This window comes from Somniosus microcephalus, chromosome 12 (assembly GCF_052327205.1).
Source record: "Somniosus microcephalus isolate GS21.2 chromosome 12, FLI_Smic_1.0, whole genome shotgun sequence".
Taxonomy (NCBI): domain Eukaryota; kingdom Metazoa; phylum Chordata; class Chondrichthyes; order Squaliformes; family Somniosidae; genus Somniosus; species Somniosus microcephalus.
Genome location: NC_140998.1, coordinates 192,406,290 through 192,434,276, shown reverse-complemented (window position 1 = coordinate 192,434,276; position 27,987 = coordinate 192,406,290). Strand labels below are relative to the sequence as shown.

Sequence of the window (27,987 nt, the reverse complement as noted above, 5' to 3'; positions counted from 1 at the left end):
TAAAGTGGGGTTAAAATGAGCTAATTTTTTTTAGTGTAACTAAGTGTAAGAGGTTGAAGTGAATGAGAAGTTTGAGTGGAATGTGAAAGTGCTGCTCAGGTTGAACTGGGCTGAATGTGGGTCCTGGGCCTGAGGCTGGGGGAGGGGAGAGGAGGGGGACCTGGGCCTAGTCTCCAGGGCCCAGCCCGCCCACTCATTCCCGCTCCCGGCGCCTCTCCGGCCCCACTTACCCCAACTCCGGGGCCTTATCGGCGGTTAGCGGGTGCCCACTCCCAGGGCGGCTCTTTCTCTGCGGCTCCAGCGGGTTTTTTAAACCCGGTTTTCTTCCTCTTTTAAACAACAAGAAGCCGCTTTTCCCCCTCACATGGGCGCCGCCATCTTCCTTCCGGCCCCGCGTCCCCGCGCTAAACCCGCCGGCCAGCGCACCTCGCCCCGCCAACAAACGTTCCGCCTGACTCCCCTCAGATCAGAGGCAATTCAGTCTTTTTAGAATAAAAATAAAGACTTGCATTTATATAGCGCCTTTCACGTCCACCGGACGTCTCAAAGCGCTTTTCAGCCAATGAAGTACTTTTGAAGTGTAGTCACTGTTGTAATGTGGGAAACGCAGCAGCCAATTTGTTCACAGCAAGCTCCCACAAACAGCAATGTGATAATGACCAGATCATGTGTTTTTGTTGCACCCACTATTAGAGCCAGGGGAACTTAAACAGCAGAAGAGAGGAGACTGGGGGAGAAAGAGCAAAGGATGGCAACGGATGGCCAAGGAGCTCCCTCAGGAGCTGCCAGCCCAGGAGCCATTTGTAAAACAATTGATCTTTCACAATTTTGTGCCCTCGACCGCTATCTATAACCGACTAGAGGCTAAAATATATTAGCATTAAATAAACTGCTCAATGACAATGAATCAGATCACAATTTGCTTGTTTAATAATGTTTGAATAACTCGGTACATCAACATAGATTTTACTTGGACAATGTAGACGCAGATCAATCAGTTTGCATGGAAATATTTTAAATACAATACAGAATAATACAAATTAAAGCACATTTCGGCCTGTCGAGCCTGTGTCAAATAAATTACACATTTCAACCAACTTTACAATTTTCAAATTCAGCTTCTGCTTAAACTCTTGTCGACACTTTCTTAAACTTTGAAAACTACAATAACAGCATTTTACTGAACATCTGTTCATGAAATCTCATGGGCAACAATTTTTCAGTCACTATATTTATTAGCACAGTATATTTTGTGATCGGCACCTTTACCAACGCAGATGTAACCAGACTGCATAAAGACAGCATCGATCCCAGCGATCTCTCACCATCAGAATAAAGGGGCTGTGACAGCTCGGTGGGACAAACACTCACGGAGATTAAACACATTCTGCAGATGCTGCAGTTTATATCAGCGGGAACATTTTGAAATCCCAGTCAGAAGGTACAATTTCAGAGTGAGAGGGTCAGACATTAGGCTACAGCAACATAGCCCGAAATCTCCAACCCTCACTGGGAGTGAGAGATTGTGGAATTTACCCTTATATTCCATCTTAATCCACACAGAAATATTATCATAAAGAGTGAAAGGTAAGAAGTATAAATATGAGTAATATTTGAGATAACTAGTGGTTATTGAAGGCCATTCAAATAGAAAGAAATATTTAAACTTAGTCAAATTATAAATTGGTTACCGTTCTCTTCATTATGTTTCGGAACATTTTCTCAGGCGAATTTTGAAAGCTGTTGAATCCTTGAAGAATTCCCCACAATGACGGCAGGTTTCAAAGCACGTGTAAGCTTTCAACTGATAGATGTAAACAAAACTCTCTCCACATTCAGCACATTTATACGGCCTCTCTCCTGTGTGGATCCGCTGGTGTCTCTGGAGGTGCCCTGCCAGTGTGAAACTCTTTCCACATTCAGCACATTTATACGGCCTCTCTCCTGTGTGGATCCGCTGGTGATTATGGAGGTGCCCTGCCTGTGTGAAACTCTTTCCACATTCAGTACATTTATACGGCCTCTCTCCTGTGTGGATCCGCTGGTGACTGTGGAGGTGCCCTGCCCGTGTGAAACTCTTTCCACATTCAGTACATTTATACGGCCTCTCTCCTGTGTGGATCCGCTGGTGTCTATGGAGGGTCCCTGAATCTGTGACACTCTCTCCACATTCAGCACATTTATACGGCCTCTCTCCTGTGTGGATCCGCTGGTGTCTCTTGAGGGCCCCTGAATCTGTGAAACTCTTTCCACATTCAGCACATTTATGCGGCCTCTCTCCTGTGTGGATCCGCTGGTGTCCATGGAGGTGCCCTGCCTGTGTGAAACTCTTTCCACATTCACTACATTTATATGACCTCTCTCCTGTGTGGATCCGCTGGTGTCTCTGGAGGTGCTCTGCCTGTGTGAAACTCTTTCCACATTCACTACATTTTTCCGGCCTCTCTCCTGTGTGGATCTGCTGGTCTAGGTGAAAATCTCCTGATTTTATACATTCTCTCCTGTGGACAGATTGTGTGAACAATCCCTGCCCATTTTTGCGTTGTGCAAGATACTTTATGCTGGAAGGAGGAGATTGTCCTGCTGAAATTTGTCCACTGGATTCTGGATGTCTTCTGATGTGTTTCTGAAGAAAATCTGCAGTGGTGAAAGCAACATTGCAATGTGGGCAAGGATGACACTCATCTCGGTGCACTTGTTGCCTTGCTGGAGAAGGAAGAAAGAGAAATTGTCAGTGCAATGAATCATCTAGAAGTATCTTTTGGTAGTACAATTTGTGGTTATTTCAGCATAAACGCAGGGCTCTTTAGATGTTAATATAGTGAATTTAGAGCCGCCTCCAGTGAATGAAGTGGTGAGGGGGCAATCATCAATAGTGTGTGGAGATTTAAAGGGCAGTCCCAGCCCCGCTCACAGCCCCCAGACACAGCCCCGCCCCCAGTCTACAGTCACAGCCCCGCCCCCAGTCCACAGACACCGCCCCCAGTCCACAGTAACAGCCCCGCCCCTAGTCCAGTCACAGCCCCGCCCCAGTCCTGCCACAGCCCCGCCCCAGTCCACAGTAACAGCCCCGCCCCAGTCCAGTCACAGCCCCGCCCCCAGTCCAGTCACAGCCCCACCCCAGTCCACAGTAACAGCCCCACCCCCAGTCCACAGTAACAGCCCCACCCCAGTCCACAGTAACAGCCCCACCCCCAGTCCACAGTAACAGCCCCGCCCCCAGTCCACAGTAACAGCCCCGCCCCCAGTCCACAGTAACAGCCCCGCACCCAGTCCACAGTCACAGCCCCGCCCCCAGTCCACAGTCACAGCCCCGCCCCAGTCCACAGTAACAGCCCCACCCCCAGTCCACAGTAACAGCCCCGCCCCAGTCCACAGTAACAGCCCCGCCCCCAGTCCACAGTCACAGCCCCGCCCCCAGTCCACAGTAACAGCCCCGCCCCCCAGTCCCAGACCCCATACCCCAGTCCCAGAGAGAGAGAGAGAGTGGGGCAGAGAGAGAGAGAGAGTGTGGGGCAGAGAGAGAGAGTGAGGCAGAGAGAGAGAGAGAGTGGGGCAGAGAGAGAGAGAGTGGGGCAGAGAGAGAGAGAGAGAGAGAGTGGGGCAGAGAGAGAGAGAGAGAGAGTGGGGGCAGAGAGAGAGAGAGAGAGTGGGGGCAGAGAGAGAGAGAGAGAGTGGGGCAGAGAGAGAGAGAGAGAGTGTGGCAGAGAGAGAGAGTGGGGCAGAGAGAGAGAGTGGGGCAGAGAGAGAGAGAGAGAGAGAGTGGGGCAGAGACAGAGAGAGAGTGGGGCAGAGAGAGAGAGAGTGGGGCAGAGAGAGAGAGAGAGAGTGGGGCAGAGAGAGAGAGAGAGTGGGGCAGAGAGAGAGAGAGAGTGGGGCAGAGAGAGAGTGGGGCAGAGAGAGAGAGAGAGAGTGGGGCAGAGAGAGAGAGAGTGAGAAAGGAGCATAGAGAGAGAGTGGGGCGGAGAGAGAGAGAGAGTGGTGCAGAGAGAGAGAGAGAGAGTGGGGCAGAGAGAGAGAGAGAGAGAGTGAGAGAGAGAGAGTGGGGCAGAGAGAGAGAGAGGGAAAGTGGGGCAGAGGAAGCTGGGGGCAGAGAGTGTGGGGTGGAGAGAGGGAGAGAGATTCGGGCAGAGAGAAAGGCAGAGAGGGAGCAGGTATAGAGAGAGGGGGGAGGCCGAAAGAAAGCGGAGATTGGAGGGGGGAGAGAGCGAGGGAGGGGGGAGAGAGGGAGGGGAGAGAGAGGGAGGAGGGAGAGAGAGAGGGAAGAGGGAGAGAGAGAGGGAGGGAGGGGTGAAGGTCAGGAACTTGGGTCGGGTAAGGAGGAGGTCAGGAAGTTGGGTGGGGTGGTGAGGGGGTCAGGAAGTTGGGTGGGGTGGGGAGGGGGTCAGGAAGTTGGGTGGGGTGGGGAGGGGGTCAGGAAGTTGGGTGGGGTGGGGAGGGGGTCAGGAAGTTGGGTGGGATGGGGAGGAGGTCAGGAAGTTGGGTCGGGTCAGGAGGAGGTCAGGAAGTTGGGTCGGGTAAGGAGGAGGTCAGGAAGTTGGGTGGGGTGGTGAGGGGGTCAGGAAGTTGGGTGGGATGGGGAGGAGGTGAGGAAGTTGGGTGGGGTGGGGAGGGGGTCAGGAAGTTGGGTGGGGTGGGGAGGGGGTCAGGAAGTTGGGTGGGGTGGGGAGGGGGTCATGAAGTTGGGTGGGGTGGGGAGGAGGTCAGGAAGTTGGGTGGGGTGGGGAGGGGGTCAGGAAGTTGGGCGGGGTGGGGAGGGGGTCAGGAAGTTGGGTGGGGTGAGGAGGAGGTCAGGAAGTTGGGTGGGGTGGGGAGGAGGTCAGGAAGTTGGGTGGGGTGGGGAGGAGGTCAGGAAGTTGGGTGGGGTGGGGAGGCGGTCAGGAAGTTGGGTGGGGTGAGGAGGGGGTCAGGAAGTTGGGCGGGGTGGGGAGAGGGTCAGGAAGTTGGGTGGGGTGGGGAGAGGGTCAGGAAGTTGGGTGGGGTGGGGAGGGGGTCAGGGTGTTGAGTGGGGTGGGGAGGAGGTCAGGAACTTGTTTGGGGGGTGGGAGATGGTCTTAACCCGCGAGGGTGAGCCCTTTCTGTTCCAAGTGAGCTCTGTTCTGTCTGGATTTGGCAGTCAGAATGGCTCGAATTACACTTTGCAAAGTCACTGATTACGTCGGCTGGGAGGATCTAATTACACATTCCAGAGAAACTGCTGGATGTGTCTTGTCCTCCAAGGGGACCAATCAGCAATCAGGACTTGTCATCCAAGGGAACCAATCAGAGCTTTAGGTGTTGCAAATAATCACATCCTTCAATGAATACTGCCAAAGATTTCAAAGTTCATGCATTCAGTCTTTGAAATCCTCCAAGGAACAAGGTAGATATCAATACTCTTTCAATTACTTTTATAAACCAGCGTGAAAATCAGTTTTCTTAAAACAGGACAGAAAATTAAACAGCAAGTGCTGAATAAAAGAGCAGGGGAACTGGCTGGGAGTTGCAGAGGCCCCAACAGTGCAATGAAGCTCACTGTATCTTTATAAATAACAACAACAACTTGTATTTATATAGCACCATTAACGTAGTAAAACGTCCCAAGGCACTTCACAGGAGTATTATAAGGAGAACAACCCCAGCTTCTTTAGTCTCTATACATAACATAAGAACATAAGAGTTCTGACGAAGGGTCATCGACCTGAAACGTTAACTCTGTTTCTCTCTCCACAGATGCTGTCTGACCTGCTGAGTATTTCCAGCATTTTCTGTTTTTATGTTACATTATATAAGAACAATAAGAATTAGGAGCAGGAGTCGGCCATACGGCCCCTCGAGCCTTCTCCACCATTCAATAAGATCATGACTGATCTTCGACCTCAACTCCACTTTCCGCCCGATCTCCATATCCCTTGATTCCCCTAGATTCCAAAAGTCTATCTATCTCAGCACTGAATATACTCAATGACTCAGCATCCATAGCCCTTTGGGGCAGAGCATTCTAAAGGTTCACAACTCGCTGAGTGAAGAAATTGCTCCTCATCTCAGTCTTAAATGGCCGACCCCTTATCCTGAGACTATGCCCCCTGGTTCTCAACTGTCCAGCCAGGGGAAACAGCCTCTCAGTCTACCCTACAATCACCCTCAGAATCTTATATGTTTCAATGAGATCACCCCTCATTCTTCTAAACTCCAGTGTATGGGCTCAATCTACTCAATCTCTCCTCATAGGATAACCCGCTCATCCCAGGAATCAATCCAGTGAACCTTTGTTGCACCGCCTCTAAGGCAAGTATATCCTTCCTCAGATAAGGTGACCAAAACTGTGCCCAGTACTCCAGGTGTGGTCTCACCAAAGTCCTGCACAATTGTAGCGAGACTTCCTTAATCTTGTCCTACAGCCCCCTTGCAATAAAGACCGTCTTGCCATTTGCCATCCTAATGTCTTGCTGTACCTGCTTGCTAACTCTGTGCTTCCTGTATGAGGACACCTAAATCTTTCTGAACACCAACATTTAATAGTTTCTCACCATTTAAAATATATTCTGTTTTTCTATTCTTCCTACCAAACTGAATAACCTCAGATTTCCTCACATTATACTCCATCTGCCACCTTATTGCCCACTCACTTAACCTGTCTATACCCCTTTGCAGGCTCTTTGTGCCCTCCTCACAGCTCACTTTCCCACCTAGTTTTGTAACATCAGCAAACCTGGATACATTACACTCGGTCCCTTCATCTAAGTTATTAATATAAATTGTGAATAACTGAGGCCCAAGTACTGATCCTTGCGGCACCCCACTAGTTACAGCCCGCCAACCCAAAAATGATGCGTTTATCCCTACTCTCTGTTTTCTGTCTGTCAACCAATCTTCTATCCATGCTGATAAATTACCCTCAACCGCATGAACTTGGATAGAGAACTGGTTGGCAGATAGAAAGCAAAGAGTTGGAATAAACGGGTCTTTTTCCGAGTGGCAGGCAGTGACTAGTGGGGTACCGCAGGGATCGGTCCTGGGACCCCAGCTATGCACAATATATATTAATGATCTAGACAAGGGAATGAGATGTAATATCTCCAAGTTTGCAGATGACACAAAGCTGGGTGGGCGTGTGTGCTGTGAGGAGGATGCCGAGAAACTACAGGATGATTTGGACAGGTTGGGTGATTGGGCAGAAGCATGGCAGATGCAATATAACGTGGATAAATGTGAGGTTATCCACTTTGGTGTGAAAAACAGGAAGGCAGATTATTATCTGAATGGCAATAGATTGGGAGAAGGGGAAGTGCAACGAGACCTGGGTGTCCTTGTGCACCAGTCGCTGAAGGTAAGCATGCAGGTGCAGCAGGCGGTTAAGAAGGCAAATGGTATGATGGCCTTCATAGCGAGAGGGTTTGAGTACAGGGACAAGGATGTCTTGCTACAGTTGTACAGGGCCTTGGTGAGGCCACACCTTGAGTATTGTGTGCCGTTTTGGTCGCCTTATCTGAGGAAGGATGTTCTTGCCATGGAGGGAGTGCAGCGAAGATTCACCAGACTGATACCTGGGATGGCAGGAATGACGTATGAGGAGAGATTGGGTCGACTGGGCTTGTACTCGCTGGAGTTTAGAAGAATGAGGGGGGATCTCATTGAAACTTATAAAATTCTGGCAGGACTGGACAGACTAGATGCAGGGAGGATGTTCCCGATGGTCGGGGAGTCCAGAGCCAGGGGTCACAGTCTAAGGATAAGGGGTAGGCCTATTAGGATGAAATGAGGAGGAATTTCTTCACCCAGAGAGTGGTGAACCTGTGGAATTCTCTACCACAGAAGGCAGTGGAGGCCAATTCATTAAATATATTCAAGAAGGCGTTGGATATATTTCTTACGGCTAAAGGGATCAAGGGGGATGGGGAGAAAGCAGGGACCGGGTACTGAACTTGGATGATCAGCCATGATCGCATTGAATGGCGGAGTAGCCTCGAGGGGCCGAATGGCCTACTCCTGCTCCTATCTTCTATGTTTCTATGTTTAACCCTTATCTTGCATAACAACCTTTTATGTGGCACCTTATCGAATGCCTTTTGGAAATCCAAATTTACTATCTACCCTGCGAGTTACATCCTCAAAATACTCTAATAAATTTGTTAAACACGATTTCTCTTTCATAAAACCATGTTGACTCTGCCTAATGATATTACGATTTTCTAAATGCCCTGTTACCACTTACTTAATAATGGATTCCAGCATTTTCTCGACAATTGATGTCAGGCTAATTGGACGGTAGTTCTATGTTTTCTCTCTCCCTCCTTTCTTGAATAGCGGTGTTACATTTGCTACCTTCCAATCCGCTGGGACTGTTCTAGAATCTGGGGAATTTTGGAAAATCACAACCAATGCACCCACTATCTCTGCAGTTATGTCTTGTGGAACCCGAGGATGTAGGGGTCCAGGGGATGTGGTGGCTTTTAGTCCCATTACTTTCTCAAGTACTTTTTCTCTACTGTTCTTAATCATTTCCCTTCCTTTCATTTGCCCCTTGGTGCCCCACTACTTTTGGTATGTTTTTTGTCTTCTCCTGTGAAAACAGATACAAAATATTTGTTTAAGGTCTCTGCCATTTCCTTATTCCCCATTATAATTTCTCCTGTCTCAGCTTCTAAGGGATCAATGCTTACTTTTGCTACTCTCTTCCGTTCTACATACTTGTAGATACTCTTACAATCTGTTCTTATATTTCTTGCTACTTTACTCTCCTATTCTATTTTGTCCCTTTTTATCAATGTTTTGGTCATTCTTTGATGGTCTCTAAAGCTTATTACTATTCTTTGTAACAGTATAAGCCTCTTTTAATCCAATACTATCCTTAACTTCTTCAGTTAGCCAAGGATGGATCAATTTTCAACAGGAGTTTTTAATTCTCAAAGGAATGTATATTCACTGAGAATAATGGAATATGTTTTTAAATGTTTGCCACTGTTTATCTACCATCATATCTTCTAATCTAATTTTCCAATCTACCATAGCCAACACACCACTCATACCTAAATAATTGGCTTTATTTAAGTTTAAGACACTAGTTCAGGCATAAGTATTTCGCTCTCAAGCCCAATGTGATATTCTAACATATTATGATCACTCTTTCCCAGAGGATCCTTTACTATGAGATAACTGAAGTCTCCCATCCCTGGTATGATTCACACAGATTTGGACACAATACTCTCGCTGAGGCCTAAACAGTGATTTATAAAGGTTTACCATAATTTCCTTGCGTTGGTACTCCATGCCTCTATTGATAAAGCCTAGGGTCCCAAATGATTATTAATAGCCTTAACAATATGCCCTGCCACCGTCAAAGATTTGAGTATGTGAATCCCAAGGTGTCTGTTCCTGCACCCACTTTAAAATGTTATCATTTAATTTATGTTGCCTCTCCTCAGTTTTCCTTTCAAAATGCATCACTTCACAATGTTCTGCATTAAATTTCATCTGCCATGTAACTTCCCATTTCATTAGTCTATCGACATCTTCCTGAAAACTTCTACTATCCTTTTCACTGTTTACTACGTTTCCAAGCTTTGTGTCATCTGCAAACATTGAAATTATGCCCCCAATTGTCAAAGTCCAGATTATAAATATGTATCAGAAAGAGCAGGGGTCCTAATACTGACCCCTGGGGGATACCACTGTATACTTCCCTCTAGTCTCAAACAAAAATTCAGCAGCACTCTTTGCTTTCTGTCTCATGGCCAATTTTGAATCAACGCTAACATTCCCCCTTTGATCACATGGGCTTCAATTTTGCTGACAAGTCTATTACGTCGCACTTTATCAAACACCTTTGAGAGTATAACAGAAAACAAATGATACTTTGGCTACATTTCCCTATTTTGATCAGAATCCTTACATTTTGGTTCTTGTTTTGCCACCAACATTGCGGTCCATTTGATACCGAGTTCCTTGGCATATTCATCACCATACCAGACCAGCAGCTCGCACCGAGGAGGAACAGGCTTGCAAGTCCTGTAATAAATTTTGCTGCAGTGCTGAAAGGCTACAAGGTTCTGCTCCTCCTCCTTTCTGGCACAGTTAACAAACCTGGAACATAACATACAAATATTTAAGTAGCCAAAAATAAGTTAAAATTGTAAAATGAATACAGAATGTAAAGCATATTAGTATAGCGAGTTAGAATGAGAGAACATGTCCCCAGCCATGGACAAATTTCAATTTCAAACACACTGTCAGGAGAGGACACTCAGTGGGGACCAATCACTTCAGTGTAGATACGAAAGATAATGGCCCCAATATTTCAAAGGAGGGAGTGTCTGACGGGGGGTGGGAGAGGTGCAGCGATCCAGAATTACAGGTTTCCCGGATCCGGTTCCTACTGAATATAATGCCTAGAGCTGATTAAAAAATTTGGCTCGATTTCCCAGCCACAGCCACCCAGAATGAAAGGCTGACTGGCTGTTGGGTGGGATATTGTACTGGATGGATCATATGAAATGGGACAAATGATCTTCTTCATCCATTACTATCTTGTGATCCTCACAATACGGTATCAGTCTTCCCTCACCTCATCCAATTTGATGTAGATTAATCCTTCGCATCAATGTATTCAAAATCCTTGTTGGATTTGGTGATCTGCAGAAAAGTATTTTGATAAAAAGAATGGAATAATAAAAATTTTAAAAGCAACTTTATCTTTTTATTAGACTGTCATAAGGCTTAACACGTATTGCAAGATTCTATTACATCGCCTCCCACGTCTTTGAGTAAAAATTGACCTTCCTCTTACCTGTGTTCTGTGATTATACCTTTTCATCTGAGTGCCCAGTTGAACACGATGGCTGGGACTGAAATGATGTAGCATAGGAGCTCGAAAAATAGTATAATGGTGCTGAACAGTTTCAGGAAGCTTTGTAAAGTCGGGAAAGGTCCCTGAATTACTGTATTGTCAGAGCGCCCAGGATTTGGCAACTGCTGTTCAATGCATTCTGAAACTAGGAATGATGAGAGTTGGTTGAGGTGATGCCTGACTCACCTTTGTTCATAAATACAATGACAGCAGGCTCTGGGAATCTCCTGGAACTGCTTTAATAGGATAATACCTGAATTAGAGCAGCAGCACTAAATTAATCAGAAGGTGAACAAAGTACAAGGGACTGGAATGTAGGCTCATTCTTAGTTGACGTTGGCTCCAGTACAAAGCCATTGGATTAAAATGATAACAGCTACAAGGCCATCCAATACCAACAGGCTCTATTCCTCAAAAACAGGAGTGGGGAATCAAGCTAAGAATGCAATAGACAGAGGCCTTGAAATTGGATAAGGCCCAAAAACAGGCGCGGGCAGCACGATGTGCCCACGCCCGTTCAAAGTAGTGCAGGCAGCACATAAAATTCATGCTGCCTGCTCATTATAATGATTGTAGCGCTGAAATGTGCTGCTGATTGTCTTAGTGCTGATTCGGGGGGTCAATATTGGGTGGAGTCTCGTGGCCAATAAAGTTTGTTCAAGGCTCTAATACAGGGGAAGTGCTTTTTTGCACAAACACCTCATTGTCATTGTGGAGAAAACCATGGCCCAATAGCCAAGAAAAAGGGCAAGGAGATTTTCTGATGTGGCACTGGAGGCCTTGATCCTGGAGGTTCTATGACATCCTCAGGTCCTCTACCAACAGGGGGCAGGAGGCCCGCGGACACAAGAAGGCTGTGGGAGGAGACTGCTGAAGCCGTCAGTATGATGAGTGTTGTCCGCAGAACCTGGATCCAGTGCTGCAAAATGTTAATGACCTCACACGACTGGTCAAGGTGAGTAAATGCATCTTCAAATACCATATCCCACCATCTGTGCCATGAATCGCAAACACTGTTCAATGCACCACACCCCCATCAGTCACCTACCAACAATCTCTAGCCAGCACCACTCATACCTCACACACTTACCACTGCTGCAAGACTTACACCCACATCTCACACCTTGCACAAATTTCCAGCTATTCAACCATGGCAGGCACATCACCCAAACATATTGTACCACACTCACTGACACTTCCTTTCTCTTGCAGGCCAACTTGCCGCACAACCTCCGGGAGCACCAGCAGATGGATGAAGGGTCATCGGGTGGCAGTTCTGTCAACAAGGGCAAACGGCGATGACGAAATCCAGCACCGCCGTCAGTGTGCCAGTGCAGCCTTCGGTCGCCTCAGGAAGAGAGTGTTTGAAGACCAGGACCTCAAACCCGGCACCAAGCTCATGGTCTACAGAGCAGTAGTGATACCCATCCTCCTGTATACCTCAGAGATATGGACCATTTACAGCAGGCACCTTAAATCACTGGAGAGGTACCACCAATGCTGCCTCTGCAAGATCCTGCAAATCCATTGGCAGGATAGGCGCAGCAACGTTAGTGTTCTCGCTTAGGCCAACATCCCCAGCATCGAAGCTTTGACCACGCTCGATCAGCTCCAATGGACAGGTCACATCGTCCACATGCCCGATACGAGACTCCCAAAACAAGCGCTCTACTCGGAGCTCCGACACGGCAAGAGAGCCCCAGGCGGGCAGAGGAAATGCTTCGAGGACACCCTCAAAGTCTCCTTGAAAAAGTGCAATGTCCCCACCGACAGCTGGGAATCCTTGGCCCAAGACCACACAAAATGGAGGAGACGCATCCGGGAAGGTGCTGAACACCTAGAATCTCTTCGGCAGGAGCAAGCGGCAGCCAAGCGCAAGCAACGCAAGGAGTCTACGTCAACCCAAGCATCCCACCCACCTGCCCGCCCCTGCAACCACCATCTGCCCCACCTGTGACAGAGACTGTCGGTCCTGCATTGGACTGATCAGTCACCTGAGAACTCATGTTTAATGTGGAAGCAAGTCATCCTCGGTTCCCAGGGACTGCCTAAGAAGTAAGAAGAAGGGTAAGTCAGAATTGAGAACCTCATGGACTTGAGGGAAGTAGTGCTCGCAATAATTGTTGGGGCAGTGACAGAGTCCGTGGAGTGCGGGGAAGTGAAAAACATTGCTGATGATGACGGTATGCTTATACCTAATCCTTCTTCTCTCAGCCCACTATCCCTCATCCCACAATCTCTTTTCACTTGCACGCTGCTGATGGTGTATGCATGGATATCTGGCTTTCCCTCCTACCTCAACACAACCCGACCCTTGTGCATTTCTCCTTTCAGATACCCAAGCACTTTCAGCAGCCCAGCCTGACTCTGAAGTTCTGGAGGAGGAGAGTAATGGAGGAGAAGCAAATGGCACTGTAAAGTAGCAGAAGTGCCAGGAGGCGGGAAGATGTGCTGCTTCGGGTCCCGTCTCCTGGAGGCAGGAAAGGCATTAAATACTTTTAACTGCCTGTTAACAGGCAGAAGAAAGGATTAGTGCCATTTTACCTTCACAGCTGAAGGCTTCCCGATCTCGGAGAACCCCGCCGGGTTGGAGGTGACGTGGAGGAGGTCTTCGGCAGTCGGAGGTACCTGGAAATATGATGTAGAGTTGAGTGATGGGTGCAAGTGTGGAGTGGTAAGTATGTAAGGTGAGTGACAAGTGTAAAAAAATAGTCACTTACCTTGTTTTCTTCCTACAGCCTTCATCCTCTCTGGATCGGGAGACCCGACATCCTCCTTGTCGATTTCACAGACTGGCTGTTGCATCCTCCGAACCAACAGCCATGTGAAATCTACAAATTGAAAGGTTTGATGAGTCCTGAACACAAGCACTCATCAAACTACAGAGAATGTCAGTGTTTGACAGCCTCACAGAGCTGTCAAACACTGACAATTCTTCTTTCAAGTCTTGACAGACAGAGCACGTCATCGTCAGACCTGCTGTCAGTGACTTCCTCGCTAATTGGCCTGCTGAGCCAGCAGGGCGGGCTTAACAAGGTCAATCAGGGGAAAATCCCTCTGGTTGGTCAGACGAGGGTAGAGACGGGACATTGACACAAGCAACAGTCCCGCCTCCAACTTGTCTCCACTGAGAAAATCCAGCCCATTGATGTGACGATCTGTCTCATCTAACTATCTGGGGCATGCGCAGGCAACGGCAGCACTACCGACCTCGCAAAATGGCGGCCACCGCAGGACCCACCGAAAGCAAGGCAGCCACCATTTCTCAGCAAAACCAGTCTGACTGGCCAGCGCTGAGACTTCAGAATTCGCGGTCACAGAGTTCAATAATTGCCTCAGCTGGCAGGGGGGTGGGGAGGAATTCTAGTGAGGGATTTTGTTTCAGAGTGTGAACATGCTGCCTCAGCTGGGGGCGGGGTGGGTGGCAGAGTTTTTATAAATAGTTGGGAGTCTGCTGTGGCCTCAGTGGTGTGAGAGGATTTTTCTCTCAGCACTGACACTATCAGCTGTGGGGAAGGCACTGTGAACTTTGATACACCTTTGGACTCAGTGGGGTGAATTGCAATTGTTTCCTCTGTGGTGGTGTTTGGTGGGTTTCAGTCAGACAGAAGCATGTTTGCTTTCTCGCTTCCTGATTGTGGTGAGTCATGTTCGGGTAGTTCCGTGGCTGCTCCCAGCCCTACAATAAACACACCCAGTAATCCGTTCTTCATTTGTGAACATTTCCATGTGTTGACAGGCTAGTTGAACACAAGAGGCCTCACAGCAAAGACTAATTCTGTCTTCACTCGCTGTCTACTTACCAGTAGGACTCACTGAACAGCAACCAGGAATGGGAACCTTGGATAATTTATAGAAAATAAATTCCAATAAGTCCTGAACTTTATTATAAAATAAGGAACTTGATAACGACAGCAGTCACTTACCGCCCATGAATTTCCACTGACAGCCTCTGCTTCTTCATTTGATACTATTCCTTCATAGGGTCCAAAGTGAACGCCTTTGGGAATAACCTGCCCTTCATTCCATACACCAAGACCAGCTTTTCGAACTTTTGAAGTCGCTATGCTGAGACCCTCCGGAAGGGTTAAACGTGCTCTGTCTGGCTGACCGAATTCCACCACCATGTCCTTTAGGAACACTGCAGGGCCATGCACAGGGCATTCTTCAATAAAAAATGTCTCGCAGTCTTCACAAACTAACACATAAAATACAACTTAAAGATGGATCAGGATCTCAATTCATTATTCAGTGTTCATGAAGGTAAAAGGTGCTAGTACTGTACTGAGATTGATTTGCCTCATTGTTTGATTGCAGTCTGCACACACGATATTTCCATGATCTATCAGCTGGTGAAAACACTTGGGGCATCTTCCCTCTATGAAAATTACACCCAGTGCCAGTCAGATCTTCCCCCACTCTGTTGTATACAAGGGCTTGTTCTGGGCGACATGTTCGGTTCTTTACTCCAAGAAGGCAGTACTGACCACAATTAATAACAGCATTGCAAAAACTGTCAACAGTATCTCCAGGCTGTGCCGCACCTGATAAGATTGGAGTGGGCAGGAAGGGAATTTTGCACAAGGAGGCTGAATTACCTCCTATAGCTACCTCATTCTTTGCATGAAGTTCAACCTGCATATCCAGTAACAAAAGTCCCTCTAAACTATCAGGCAAATCACACTAGGGGACAGTGTCACTTCTCAAATTTGCCCTTTCAGTTATGCCATCATCTTGTCCCCACACCCCTTCCCAAACCATGCTGACTCCCAACTTAATTCTGGCTGCACCGTCAATTCTTCGGAGATGGTCATTGCTTGCTGTTCATAAGTTTGAATGCTAGCTGCCGCTTGTCAGCCCAAGCCTGGATTTTGTCCAGGTCCTGCTGCAGGCTGGCATAGGATGCTTCAATATCTTAGACAAGGAGCTGCTATTCCCTGTAATCAGGGGCCATTAGTTTATAATTACTGAAAGTCCTATTCTATTTTATTACAAGATTCCAGAATTATTATCAATAGTTTGGGGATCATATTTGTGATTGTTTTTCCTCAATGAAAAAGAACAATCGGTGCCTGTTTGTGGGCAAACACAGGCCTGCACTCCTGTCCCACCACTCTGACATGCTGCATTGCTCCACCAATCCCCTGGCTTACCAAGGCCCCTATGTCATCACACCAAAATGCCCAATAAATTATTCCTGCCCTGAGGAAATGGATAGGTTACTTTGCACATACACAGGTAATCATCGTCACAAAGTTCCCTTTCTTCAGTATCAACTTTTCTCTCTCTATTTCTGAAACTGTATCTTCTGCTTTCAGTCTTTTTGGTTGTTTCTTCATTTGCTGACCCCAAGATCTTTCCAGTACAGACAACTATGAAATAAATCAAAAAGATCATGAAGAAAAATTGAACCAATTAATTGTAATATTCTTGCATGTAAGGTTTGTTTTTGGTTACACAGAAGATGCTGTAGACATTTACATAATAATGCAAGACACTGTGTTAATCTGATTTGAATGACTACGGTAGTGGTCACATTATCAACATAGAGCATCTCTTCCTCATTAAAAAAAATAATTATTCAAAATAGTAATACTTTACTGAAATCCTTTATTCCAGGACAAATACCTTTATTGGATTCGCTACAAGATTCATTTTCACAAAGCAAGGTGCTCGTTTCTCTTTTGATCTTTTTAACTGGAGCTGTCTCTTCCATCGCTGAGGCATTGTCCTGAGTGAAGCCCCTGGAAACTTCAGCTTTATCCTCTTCTGAATGGGATGCCATCTGTGATGGGGCTTTTTGGTTCTGAAATGCAGATTATGACGGTAAAACTGTCTCTCACCGCTTCTGAATTAAAGAATAGCTGCCTCAAGTCTGCCTGTATTACTAAAGAGATTGTGTACAAGTCAAAGTGTTTGTCTATTTTTCCTCTCCATTAGTTGTTTTTGAATATTTAATAAACAAAGCTACCCAACTACCCGTTGGATAAATGCAGTTGCTCCCCAGTGTAGTACTGAGCCACACATATCAGAAAGTTCCCATGTTTGATACTGTACTCCTGTGTTAAGTTTGCTGATCTCAGCAAATGTGGTAAACTTAATAGAATCATAGAATGGTTACAGCACAGAGGTAGGCGATTTGGCCTGTCGAGCCCATGCTGGCTCTCTGCAAGAGCACTTCAGCTAGTCCCACTCCCTGCCCTTTCCCCAGAGCCCTGCACATTTATTTTCTTTGGGTACTTATCCAATTCCCTATTGAAAGCCACAATGAATCTGCCTCCACCACCCTTTCAGGCAGTGAATTCCAGATCCTAACCACTCGCTGCGTAAAACAGTTTTCCTCATGTCGCCTTTGGTTCTTTTGCCAATCACCTTACATCTGTGTCCTCTGATTCTCGACCCTTCCGCCAATGGGAACAGTTTCTATCTTCTATGTTTCTCTCTATCTACTCTGTTTAAACCCCTCATGAATTTGAACTCTTCTATCAAATCTCATCTCAACCATCTCTGGAATGAGAAGAACAACCCCAGCTCCTCCAGTCTATCCACATAACTGAAGTCCTTCATCCCTGGAACCATTCTCTAAGGCTTTCGCATCCTTCCTAAAGAGCAGTGCCCAGAATTGGACTCAATACTCCAGTTGAGACCGAACCAGTGTTTTATAAAGGTTCATCATAACTTCCTTGCTTTTGTTCTCTATGCCTCTATTTATGAAGCCCAGGATCCCGTATGCTTTTTTAACCACGTTCTCAACCTGCCCTGCCACCTTCAACGATTTGTGTACATATACCCCCAGGTCTCTGTTCATGCACCCCCTTTAGAATGGTACCCTTTACATTATATTGCCTCTCCTTGTTCTTCCTTCCAAAATGTATCACTTCACACTTTTCTGCATTAAATTTCATCTGCCACGTGTCCGCCCATTCCACCAGGCTGTCTATCTTCTTGAAGTCTATCACTATCCTCCTTACTGTTCAGTATACTTCCAAGTTCTGTGTCATCTGCAAATCGTGCCCTGTACACCCAAGTCTAATTACAATTTACCTCAGCACCCTTTTGCAAGGGAGGGAATAAAATTAGCCAGGATTCCCACTAAATGCTAACTAATAATCAGTTGTGGAAAGGGTCTCTGCGTGTATACAAAAAAGGGACAGATCTTCTCCAACAATGATGAGTCTAACACATGAAGAACAGCCATTTAGGAAATGCCATCAGGGCTGCACATTAAGTCAGCCTAGACTTAGGAAGCATGAATCAGTGCATTCAGGAAAATGAGAGAGGAGGTTAGGTGCATAGTTTTACTACTTAAGCTTTGGTCTTCACAAACCACCCACAATCCCTAAAAGAGAGGTAGGGCTCAAAATTCGGTAGCCTCCAAAAACGGGTGGTTGGATTGCGGAGTGGAGTCACGAGCCAGGTGGTCAAGAGATAGCCCTTGTCGCCCAGTAGCCACCCACTGGTTTGTCTTGGTGTCTCAAAGACCGAGGGAGTAGCAGACTGGCACAGAATAAAAGCATTATGACTGCTGCCAGGATACTGGGCATTCACCATCATGATATGCTGAGCATGGTCACACACCAACTGCACATTTAGCGAGTGGTAACCTCTGCGGTTGTGGTATAACTCAGCATTATACAGATTAAGTTAACGGCCAAAACTGTGGCAAATGGATTTCAATGTAGGCAAGTGAGAGGTTATCCTCTTTGGACCTAAAAAGGATAGACCAGGATACTTTCTAAATGATGAAAAGCTAAAAACAATGGCGGTCCAAAGAGACTTGGGGGTCCAGGTACAAACATCATTAAAATGTCATGAACAGGTACAGAAAATAATGAAAAAGACTTATGGAATGCTGGCCTTTATATCTAGAGGACTAGAGTACAGGGGGTAGAAGTCATGCTGCAGCGATACAAAACCCTGGTTAGACCACACCTGGAGTACTGTGAGCAGTTCTGGGCACCACATCTTAGGAAGGATATATTGGCCTTGGAAGGAGGGCAGCATAGGTTTACCAGAATGATACCCAGACTTCAAGGTTAAGTGACGAGGAGAGATTACACAAATTAGGGTTGTATTCCCTAGAATTTAGAAGGTTAAGGGGTGATCTGATCAAAGTATTAAGGGGAACAGATAGGGTAGATAGAGAGAAACTATTTCCGCTGGTTGGGGATTCAAGGACTGGGGGCATAGTCTAAAAATCCACTCACCACCACTTTTAAAAATTATTCTTCCTCTTTCTTTAAGCACACACGCACATTCCACAGCCAATTGCAACCAAATAACCTACAGCAGGATTTCGGTACTTGTTTTTGAACGATTTAAGGACACCCATAGTGAATGCCTCCGATTCCTCTCAGCTCAGTGCGACATTATTCACACTCACCTGAACGTCATGGTCGAGATCAGTCTCGTAACTTCAAGGAATACAGGAACAGGAATAGTCCACTGAACATGTTGTTAAGTATGTTAGATAAAACCCTTTAACCCCATTCATGTTTTGCCACCATCACCATTCACTTAATATCCTGACAACCCAAGAATCTATCACCTTTTAAATAACTGAATTAAATCTGCATCAATGGCCTCCTGTGGTAGTGCATTTCACATTCCCATAACATTTTGCTTTAAGAATGTTTTCCTGGATTAACTTTTCAATAGCTTAGTTTTAAATTTATGTCCCTTTCTTACAGATTTCATGATCAGCAAAATTACTTTTAGAAATCATCTATCTTGTCAATTCCCTTTTTAATTATTACACAGGATGTGGTCAATGCTAACAAGACCATCTTTAATGTCCATCCCTAGTTGCCTTGAGAAGATGGTGGTGGTGGACCTTCTTTTGAAACACCTCGATCAGATCACTCATGTTTCGGGAGATTTGCTCAGTCTCTGATCAGACCTAAGGTAATACATGGAACAGGAAAGACAAATCCACAGCAGTACTTTCAGTTAAATTGTAACTACAAGACTAGGATAAACCTGGTAAAAAAGTTCAGAACGAAGGTCACAGCAGGAATTATCAGTACCTGAAATGGTCGCCTGGGGAGGGTAGTAGAGGCAAAAACCAAAAATGAATTAATTTAAGCAGTTAGATATTGTGATAAGGGAATCTTAAGTTTCCACTGGAAGGATAAGTTCGATGGGTCAAATGGTCTCACTGCTCAATATTAATGTTAGTGATCCAATCTAAACACTGGGGAACTCAGCCACTCCCTACTGACAGTATTAATGTGATTGGTACCTTTTGGGACTGAGCAGCTGAATCTTCCCCATCTCAAGTTGTAAACAATACATTTCTGCAGCATTTTCTTTCTGGTTTCCATTTGAAATCTGCCCTCATCTCACCTCCGATTTGCTCTTCTCAGACATGGCCTTGCCCTCTTCGGTATCTTCCCTGTCACTCTGAGTTTTGCCCATCCCTTCCTGAGGTTGGCCACCTTATTTACTCAACTTTTCCCTCGACTTTTTGTGCCCTTCTCGATCCCTCAGTCTTTTCAATGGTTTTGCCCCCGGTCTACTTTTTTCTTCCTTTTTTCTGTCACCTCACGGGGCTAAAATGAAGCCCAATGTAAGTGAAAGACTTTCCTGTCAGCAGCAGTGTTTAGTTTATGTGGCACTAATATCTGAGGCGGTCTTTTCTTCTGACTTTCCCTCAGACGAACACGACCTGAGTCTCTTTCTCACTAAAAGTAACCCTGCCAGCTCCTGGGTTTTCTTCAGGATATTTTTTCTTCCTTTGCTGGTCAGAAATAATGTTTGACCGGATTATTTTTTGTTCAGCTGCAATCCCTCAGCATTTGCCCTAAAACATGTGAAGTGAGTGAGAATGTGCTTTCCCCGCCCAGTCCTCCTCCTCCTCCTTCCCTTTGAACCAAGATGGCAGCGCGGGGACGTCCCACATTCCTTCACCAAGATGGCGGCGGGTTGCCGGAGTAACCCGGGTTTGTAGCTGGGGAGAAATCCTTAAGCAAGGTGGCGGACAGTCGCCCCGCTCACCCGGGGGCCGGGCCGGGCCGCGCCTGACGCTGCGACGCAAACACGAGGCCCCGCGGGGTCTTATTCCCGCCCTTTGTCTTTGGGCCTTGGTTCAAAGGACGCGCGCTCGGCCTCCCTGGGCGCGTGAGGCGGGCTGTCTCGTCACGCTGGCGCTCGCGCCCTGCTCAACCCTCAGCCGCAGCGGTCTGATTGGCCGCAGCGCTGCTCACATGTCGCCCTTCTGTTGGCCCCGCCCCGGGGGAGGCGGGCCTATAAATAGTGGCGGCGTCGCCTAGCAACGGGCAGAAAGCGGGAGGCTGCAGGAGCGGGAGGAAGCGTGCGGTTGGGGAAAGCACATACTCACTTCACACGTTTTATGGCAAATGCTGAGGGATTGCAGCTAAAAAATAATCCGGTCACAAATTATTTCTCAAGAAAAGGAACAAAAATATTCTGAGGAAAAACCAGGAGCTGGCAGGGTTACTTTTAGTCAGAAAGAGACTCAGGTTGTGTTAGTCTGAGGGAAAGTCAGAAGAAAAGACCGCTTCAGATATTAGTGTCACATAAACTAAACACTGCTGCTGACAGGAAAGTCTTTCACTCACATTGAGCTTCATTTTAGCCCCGTGAGGTGACAGAAAAAAGGAAGAAATAATCGTCCCGGGGGCAAAACCATTGAAAAGACTGAGGGATCGAGAAGGGCACAAAAATTGGAGGGAAAAGTTGAGTAAATAAGGTGGCCAACCTCAGGAAGAGATGGGCAAAACTCAGAGTGACAGGGAAGATACTGAAGAGGGCAAGGCCATGTCTGAGAAGAGCAAATCGGAGGTGAGATGAGGGCAGATTTCAAATGGAAACCAGAAAGAAAATGCTGGAGAAATGTATTGTTTGCAACTTGAGATGGGGAAGATTCAGCTGCTCAGTCCCAAAAGATACCAATCACATTAATACTGTCAGTAGGGAGTGGCTGAGTTCCCCAGTGTTTAGATTGGATCACTAACATTAGTATTGAGCAGTGAGACCATTTGGCCCATCGAACTTATCCTTCCAGTGGAAACTTAAGATTCCCTTATCACAATATCTAACTGCTTAAATTAATTTATTTTTGTTTTTTGCCTCTACTACCCTCCCCAGGCGACCATTTCAGGTACTGATAATTCCTGCTGTGACCGTCGTTCTGAACTTCTCTCTTACCAGGTTTATCCTAGTCTTGTAGTTACAATTTAACTGAAAGTACTGCTGTGGATTTGTCTTTCCTGTTCCATTTAGTACCTTGGGTCTGATCAGAGACTGAGCAAATCTTCCGAAACACGAGGAGTGATCTGATCGAGGTGTTTCAAAAGAAGGCCCCCACCAGCTCCTCAAGGCAACTAGGGATGGACATTAAAGATGGTCAAGTTAGCATTGACCACATCCTGTGTAATAATTAAAAAGGGAATTGACAGGATAGATGATTTCCAAAAGTAATTTTGCTGATCGTGAAATCTGTAAGAAAGGGACATAAATTTAAAACTAAAACTAAGCTATTGAAAAGTTAATCCAGGAAAACATTCTTAAAGCAAAATGTTATGGGAATGTGAAACGCACTACCACAGGAGGCCATTTATGCAGATTTAATTCAGGTATTTAAAAGGTGATAGATTCTTGGGTTGTCAGGATATTAAGTGAATGGTGATAGTGGCGAAACATGAATGAGGTTAAAGGGTTGGATCTAACATACTTAACAACATGCTCAGTGGACTGTTCCTGTATTCCTTGAAATTACGAGACTGATCTCGACCATGACGTTCAGGTGAGTGTGAATAATGTCGCACTGAGCTGAGAGGAATCTGAGGCATTCACTATGGGTGTCCTTGAACTCGCTTAAAAACAGAGGTACCAAAATCCTGCTGTAGGTTATTTGGTTACAATTGGCTGTGGAATGCGCATGTGCGCATAAAGAAAGCGGAAGAATAATTTTAAAAAGTGGTGGTGAGTGGAAGCATTTTTAGCCATTTTGTTTTGCCTCTCCAGGCATTCTCTGGCGCATGTTAACACCACAATTAGTTGTAGAAGGTCTTGTGAGGCAACTTCCCTTCAAGACATTTCAACATCATGATGCCATAATAATTACTCTGCTCGTAATAAAGATTGACTGTGCCCTTGGAGCAAATGTCAATGGCCCAGAAATTAGGTTCCCAATGCGTGAGTACGCACGGGGTATTCACGCTTAGACCCAACGACAGTGCCAGTTTCGTGCATGCACTGCGAACGCGCGGGAAACCGGCACTTCCGTTCCCCTGAAAGAAGGGGTTGACAGGTGGAACGCGTGTGCTGGAGGGCAGCGCTTACGCATCGAACTTACGTTTTTTTTGCAGGTTTCTCCGGGAGGGTAAGTCTCCAGCGGTTACACTTTTAAAAAGCAGGCGCAAGACCTGCTTTTAACAAGGCAAGTGGTGAATTAATTAAAATTAAAACATTTTTTCTGCAGGTTTATTATTTTTAAATACTTTAAAGAAAGGTAAGTTTATTTTTAGCCCCGTTAGAAAATGTAATTAATTTTTTCAAAAATTTAAATTATTGTTTAAAATAGTTATTTCATGTAATTTATAGTTTATTTTAAAAATGTGATTTAAAAAAAAAAATTATTTGAGATTTTAGTGATGTTTTGGGGCTTATAGTATTTATTGGTTTGACAGCTCTTCCTGTCAAACTTATGAATGAAGCATTCCCTGCTACCATTGGCACTCCATGGCCCACGTGATCCCAGGGGACGCATCGAACTAACTTCGCCCCTGGGATACGCAAGCACTGCGCGCTGGCAGTTGGAGGAGGCCTAGGATCGGAATCCCACACGGGCCCACAGCTCAACGGGCAGCGCGCTAGCTAAGTGCAGGTTGGGGGCTTGCACCCGCGGGAAGCCCCCGACCCGAATTTCTGGGCCATTGTCTTCACTGGACAAAAAAGACGCCAGTGGATTTGTTGTTAATTATGTTTTCAAGAACCAAGCTCAAAGAATGATAGAATTGTACAAAGACTTTGACCCCAGCAGATCTTCCATCAACACAGTGCCCTTAAATAAACAATCACTCTTTTGGTCTCATCCTGAGGAGGTCATATCTGCAAATCTTGACTGTAAATGATTCTCCCCGGTGCCATAGATATTCAAGGCTGGGCCTTTGATTGCCCCCAGAGAGCTCCACATTGTCAAACTGACCAATGTTGAGCCATTGAATCCCAGCAGAAGCTTGTGACTTGGGAACACATCTCGTTCAACTCAGGTCCTACTGAGTGGTTTCTTCTACTGAATGGTGAACTCTGCACTGTTGGTGAAGTGCAAGATCCTCACAAGTTTACTTCCTTTCTGTGTCTTGTATTGCCATTTCATGGGCACCTTTTGTCAGTCTGCTCTTTACAACTCCTGAGGGCCATCTGTGCTTTCATGATCTAGAGTCTGCGGGGGATTGAGTGCTCTCATAGTACATTCTGAATGACGGGAGCTGATTTTGGTGGGTGTGGGAGTTATTCTATCAACACCTTTATTTATGAGTGTGCAGCAAGCATCGTTAACCTGGTTCCTACTCTGAACTAATTTCAAACATTTCTGAGGCAGCATTCGCTATGACAATACTGGTGGCCTAGATACCAGCACACAATGGTGTTTTTTAACCTTTATTTAGCTATGCTTGTGTGAAATGCCTGTCTGTCTTGTATAGTCCTTATAAAGCTGTTACTAGCACCTTATCAACAGGTGAACAAGTTCCTGGAATTTCAGATTCTCTATTAATTGAGACATTGTCGAACTAATACAGAGCCCTAATGTTTGTAGCTGCCTTGTATCAGACAGCCCCAGGAAAGTTCTTGTCTCCATAACTGCACAGTTACTTAGATACTGATGTACCTTTTGCGTGAAGAGACTCAGATTACACCAGAGCTTCCTTTATGTTCTTGGACTGAAGATGTTCTATTTGTCATTCTAAGTGACTGACTATGACAAAAGTAAACTATCACACTTTGTCCTTCCCGACCTGTCTCCAGCCTTTGACACGGTTGACCATAGCATCCTCCTCCAGCGCCTCTCCACCGTCGTCCAGCTGGGTGGGTCTGCACTCGCCTAGATCCATTCTTATCTATCTAATCATAGCCAGAGAATCACCTGCAATGGCTTTTCTTCCCGCTGCCGCGCCATTACCTCTGGTGGCCGCCCAAGGATCTATCCTTGGCCCCCCTCCTATTTCTCATCTTCAAGCTGCCCCAAGGCAACATCATCTGAAAACACAGCGTCAGTTTCCAAATGTACACTAACAACACCCAGCTCTACCTCACCACCACCTCTTTCGACCCCTCCACAGCCTTTAAATTGTCAGTCCGCTCGTCCAATATTCAGTACTGGATGAGCAGTACCTTCCTCTCACTAAATATGGGGAGGACCGAAGCCATTATCTTCAGTCCACGAAACAAACTCCATTCCCTAGCCACTGACTCCATCCCTCTCCCTGGCAATTGTCTGAGGCTGAATCAGACTGTTCGCAATCTTGGTTTCATATTTGACCCCGAGATGAGCATCTGATCACATATCTGCACCATCACCAAGACCGCCTATTTCCACCTCTGGAAGATCGCCCGACTCGGCCCCTGCCTCAGTTCATCCGCTGCTGAAACCCTCATCCATGCCTTTGTTACCTCTAGACTTGATTATTCAACGTACGCCTGGCCAGCCTTGCACTTTCTACTCTCCTCAAACTTGAGGTCATCCAAAACTCTGCTGCCTGTGTCCTAACTTGCACCAAGTCCCAGTGACCCATCACCCCTGTGTTCGCTGACCTACATTGGCTCCCCGTTAAGCAACGCCAAAAATTCTCATGCTTATTTTCAAATCCCTACATGGCCTCACCCCTCCCTATCTCTGTAATCTCCTCCAGCAATGTGGAAATATGATTTTGCCCTTACTAGTGCATGATGGGATACTTGACATCTGATGTATTTTTGTACTATTGCCTGTGGACTAAAACCGAGTCAGCAGCAACTAACGTAATCTTCTGACCTATTGCAATTAAGTTAATCACAACCTGCCAGAACAATACATTGCAGAACTATTGGGTAACCGCACTGCTAATGACATCTGGCCAAAGAATGAAAACAATTCTGTTAAAGGTCAATCTCGTTTCTCTTTATCTGCATGAATACTGAAATAGCTTTGTACAGAGTTGACTAGCTAACTTTTATACATGATCATATTGAACTTGTGTTCTTCACTGTATAAATATGATAATCAGACATGAGTGAGCAAATCATTTTTTTGGTAACAAGATTCAGACAAAACCTCCTGACAGAATATAATTAACTAACTTTGTCTGAAGACATTTCTGTCCTGCTGACCTTTTGATTGTCCTTGTTTAAACTCTTAATGTGTTTAAGATGATACAATACCATTACATGTGATCGATGGAACGCTTGCTTGTTTGAGTGTATAAATAGGCTGCATTCGCTGATGTCCTTTAGAGATGTTGGCCTAGCCTTTGTCCAGGCAGCTCTCTCCTTGTATACACTTGTATGCAAGTAAAATAAAGCTTTGCTTATCTGACGGTACAGTTTGTTTCAGAGTCTTACTCGGAGTCGAGACTTCGACAAGCCCCACAAAATTCCGAAATATCTACACTCCTCTAATTCTGGCCATCCCCAATTTTAATTGCTCCACCGTTGGCGGCTGTGCATTCAGCTACCAAAGCTTTAAGCTCTGGATTTCCCTCCCTAAACCCCTCTGTTTCTCTACCGCTCTTTCCACATTTAAGAAGCTCCTTAAAACCTACCTCTTTGACCAAGCTCTGCCCTCATATCTGTTTATGTGTCTCGGTGTCAAATTTTGATTAAAAATGCTCCTGTGAAGCACCTTGGGATGTTTAACTACATTAAATGAGCTATATAAATACAATTTTGTTGTTGTGATACCTCTTCAGCAGAACTTGTGTTGTCAATGGTCTCTTCATCCGCCTCCATTGGGCCAGCTGGTAGAGGTGGGCTGGGCCTCTGCTCTGGAGTTGAAGATGATTGGAGCATCAAAACCTTCTCTAAAGTTTTCTGCTGTAGCCACTTCCTTCTCAAATATAGCTGGTGACAGATGCTTCCCTTTCGAAGATGACTACTGAAGATTCATCCTGGCATATGAGCTGGCTACTACTCTGTTCCCTCAGAGTCTGGCATGAAAGAAGTGTATCATATCCTTCTCTACTAGGCAGGCTTTTTGGGTGAAATGAACTGATAGTTGGGCTTGTCCAGCTTTATTTTTAGTGTACCATAGTACAAAGATCATATGGACAACAACCACACCATCATGACATTGATGTGTTTTGTAGGGAGGCTGCCCTTTATGTGATTTTCTACCAGCGATTAGTGCCAGCCCACTCTAGTGATGGCAGGATAGTCTTGTAAAGAATGGCAGATCTGACTGGGCAGCTAATCCCACATTTGTAGAACTTTAGTTTGTGGAGATTACAGATTTTGATGCCTAGATGTAACAGGAATCACATTCATTTTATTTTTTCAGATTACAGACAAGTTTAAAGACATTGCCGTTCATTTTTCCAAAGATGAATGGGCAGAGCTGAGTGAATGGGAAAAGATTCGTTATAAGAATGTGAAGCGGAACTATGAAGCCATGCTTGCAATAGGTTTGTACAGAATCCATTTTTAAAATTCCTTTCTACATTTCTCCCTTCCTCTCCTGAACACTTTGATACGTACTGGCATACGTTCCTTCCAATATTGCACCCAAGTAGATATTCTCCTCATGTGAGGTCAGACATTTTGTCTGGGATTTTCCATTTCACCATTGCTTGCACACATTAGGAACACATATCAGGAAATCCTCGGCCTGTGATACTCTGAATATTAATTTAATGGCTGTAAAGTTACTGGCTGATGTTCAGAATTTCCCAATATATGCTCCTTATGAGGGTCAGGAGTGCTGAAGCAGAAAATCCTGTCTGAGAGTTGGTGGACAGCAAAGCTGATCCTGAACCTGCCTTCATCTGACCAGCACACATGTATTTTTCAGCAGAAAAACTGGATAGTGACCAAGGGTGAAACTCCTGACTGATATTTTTACCCCTTCCTAACCCGAAGTGAGGCCACTTTTAACATTTCTGTTGTCACTGTGGCTGAGATGAGCTAACTGCACAGGTCAGGCATCAAACCTGGGTCTTTCTGGT

The 27,987-nt window shown here is 45.8% G+C and overlaps 1 pseudogene; it reads right to left on the bottom strand.

Moving 5' to 3' along the window:
* Positions 1–1,722: 1,722 nt before the first annotated feature.
* LOC147109814 (uncharacterized) lies at positions 1,723–20,242 on the bottom strand (annotated as a pseudogene).
* Positions 20,243–27,987: the final 7,745 nt, after the last annotated feature.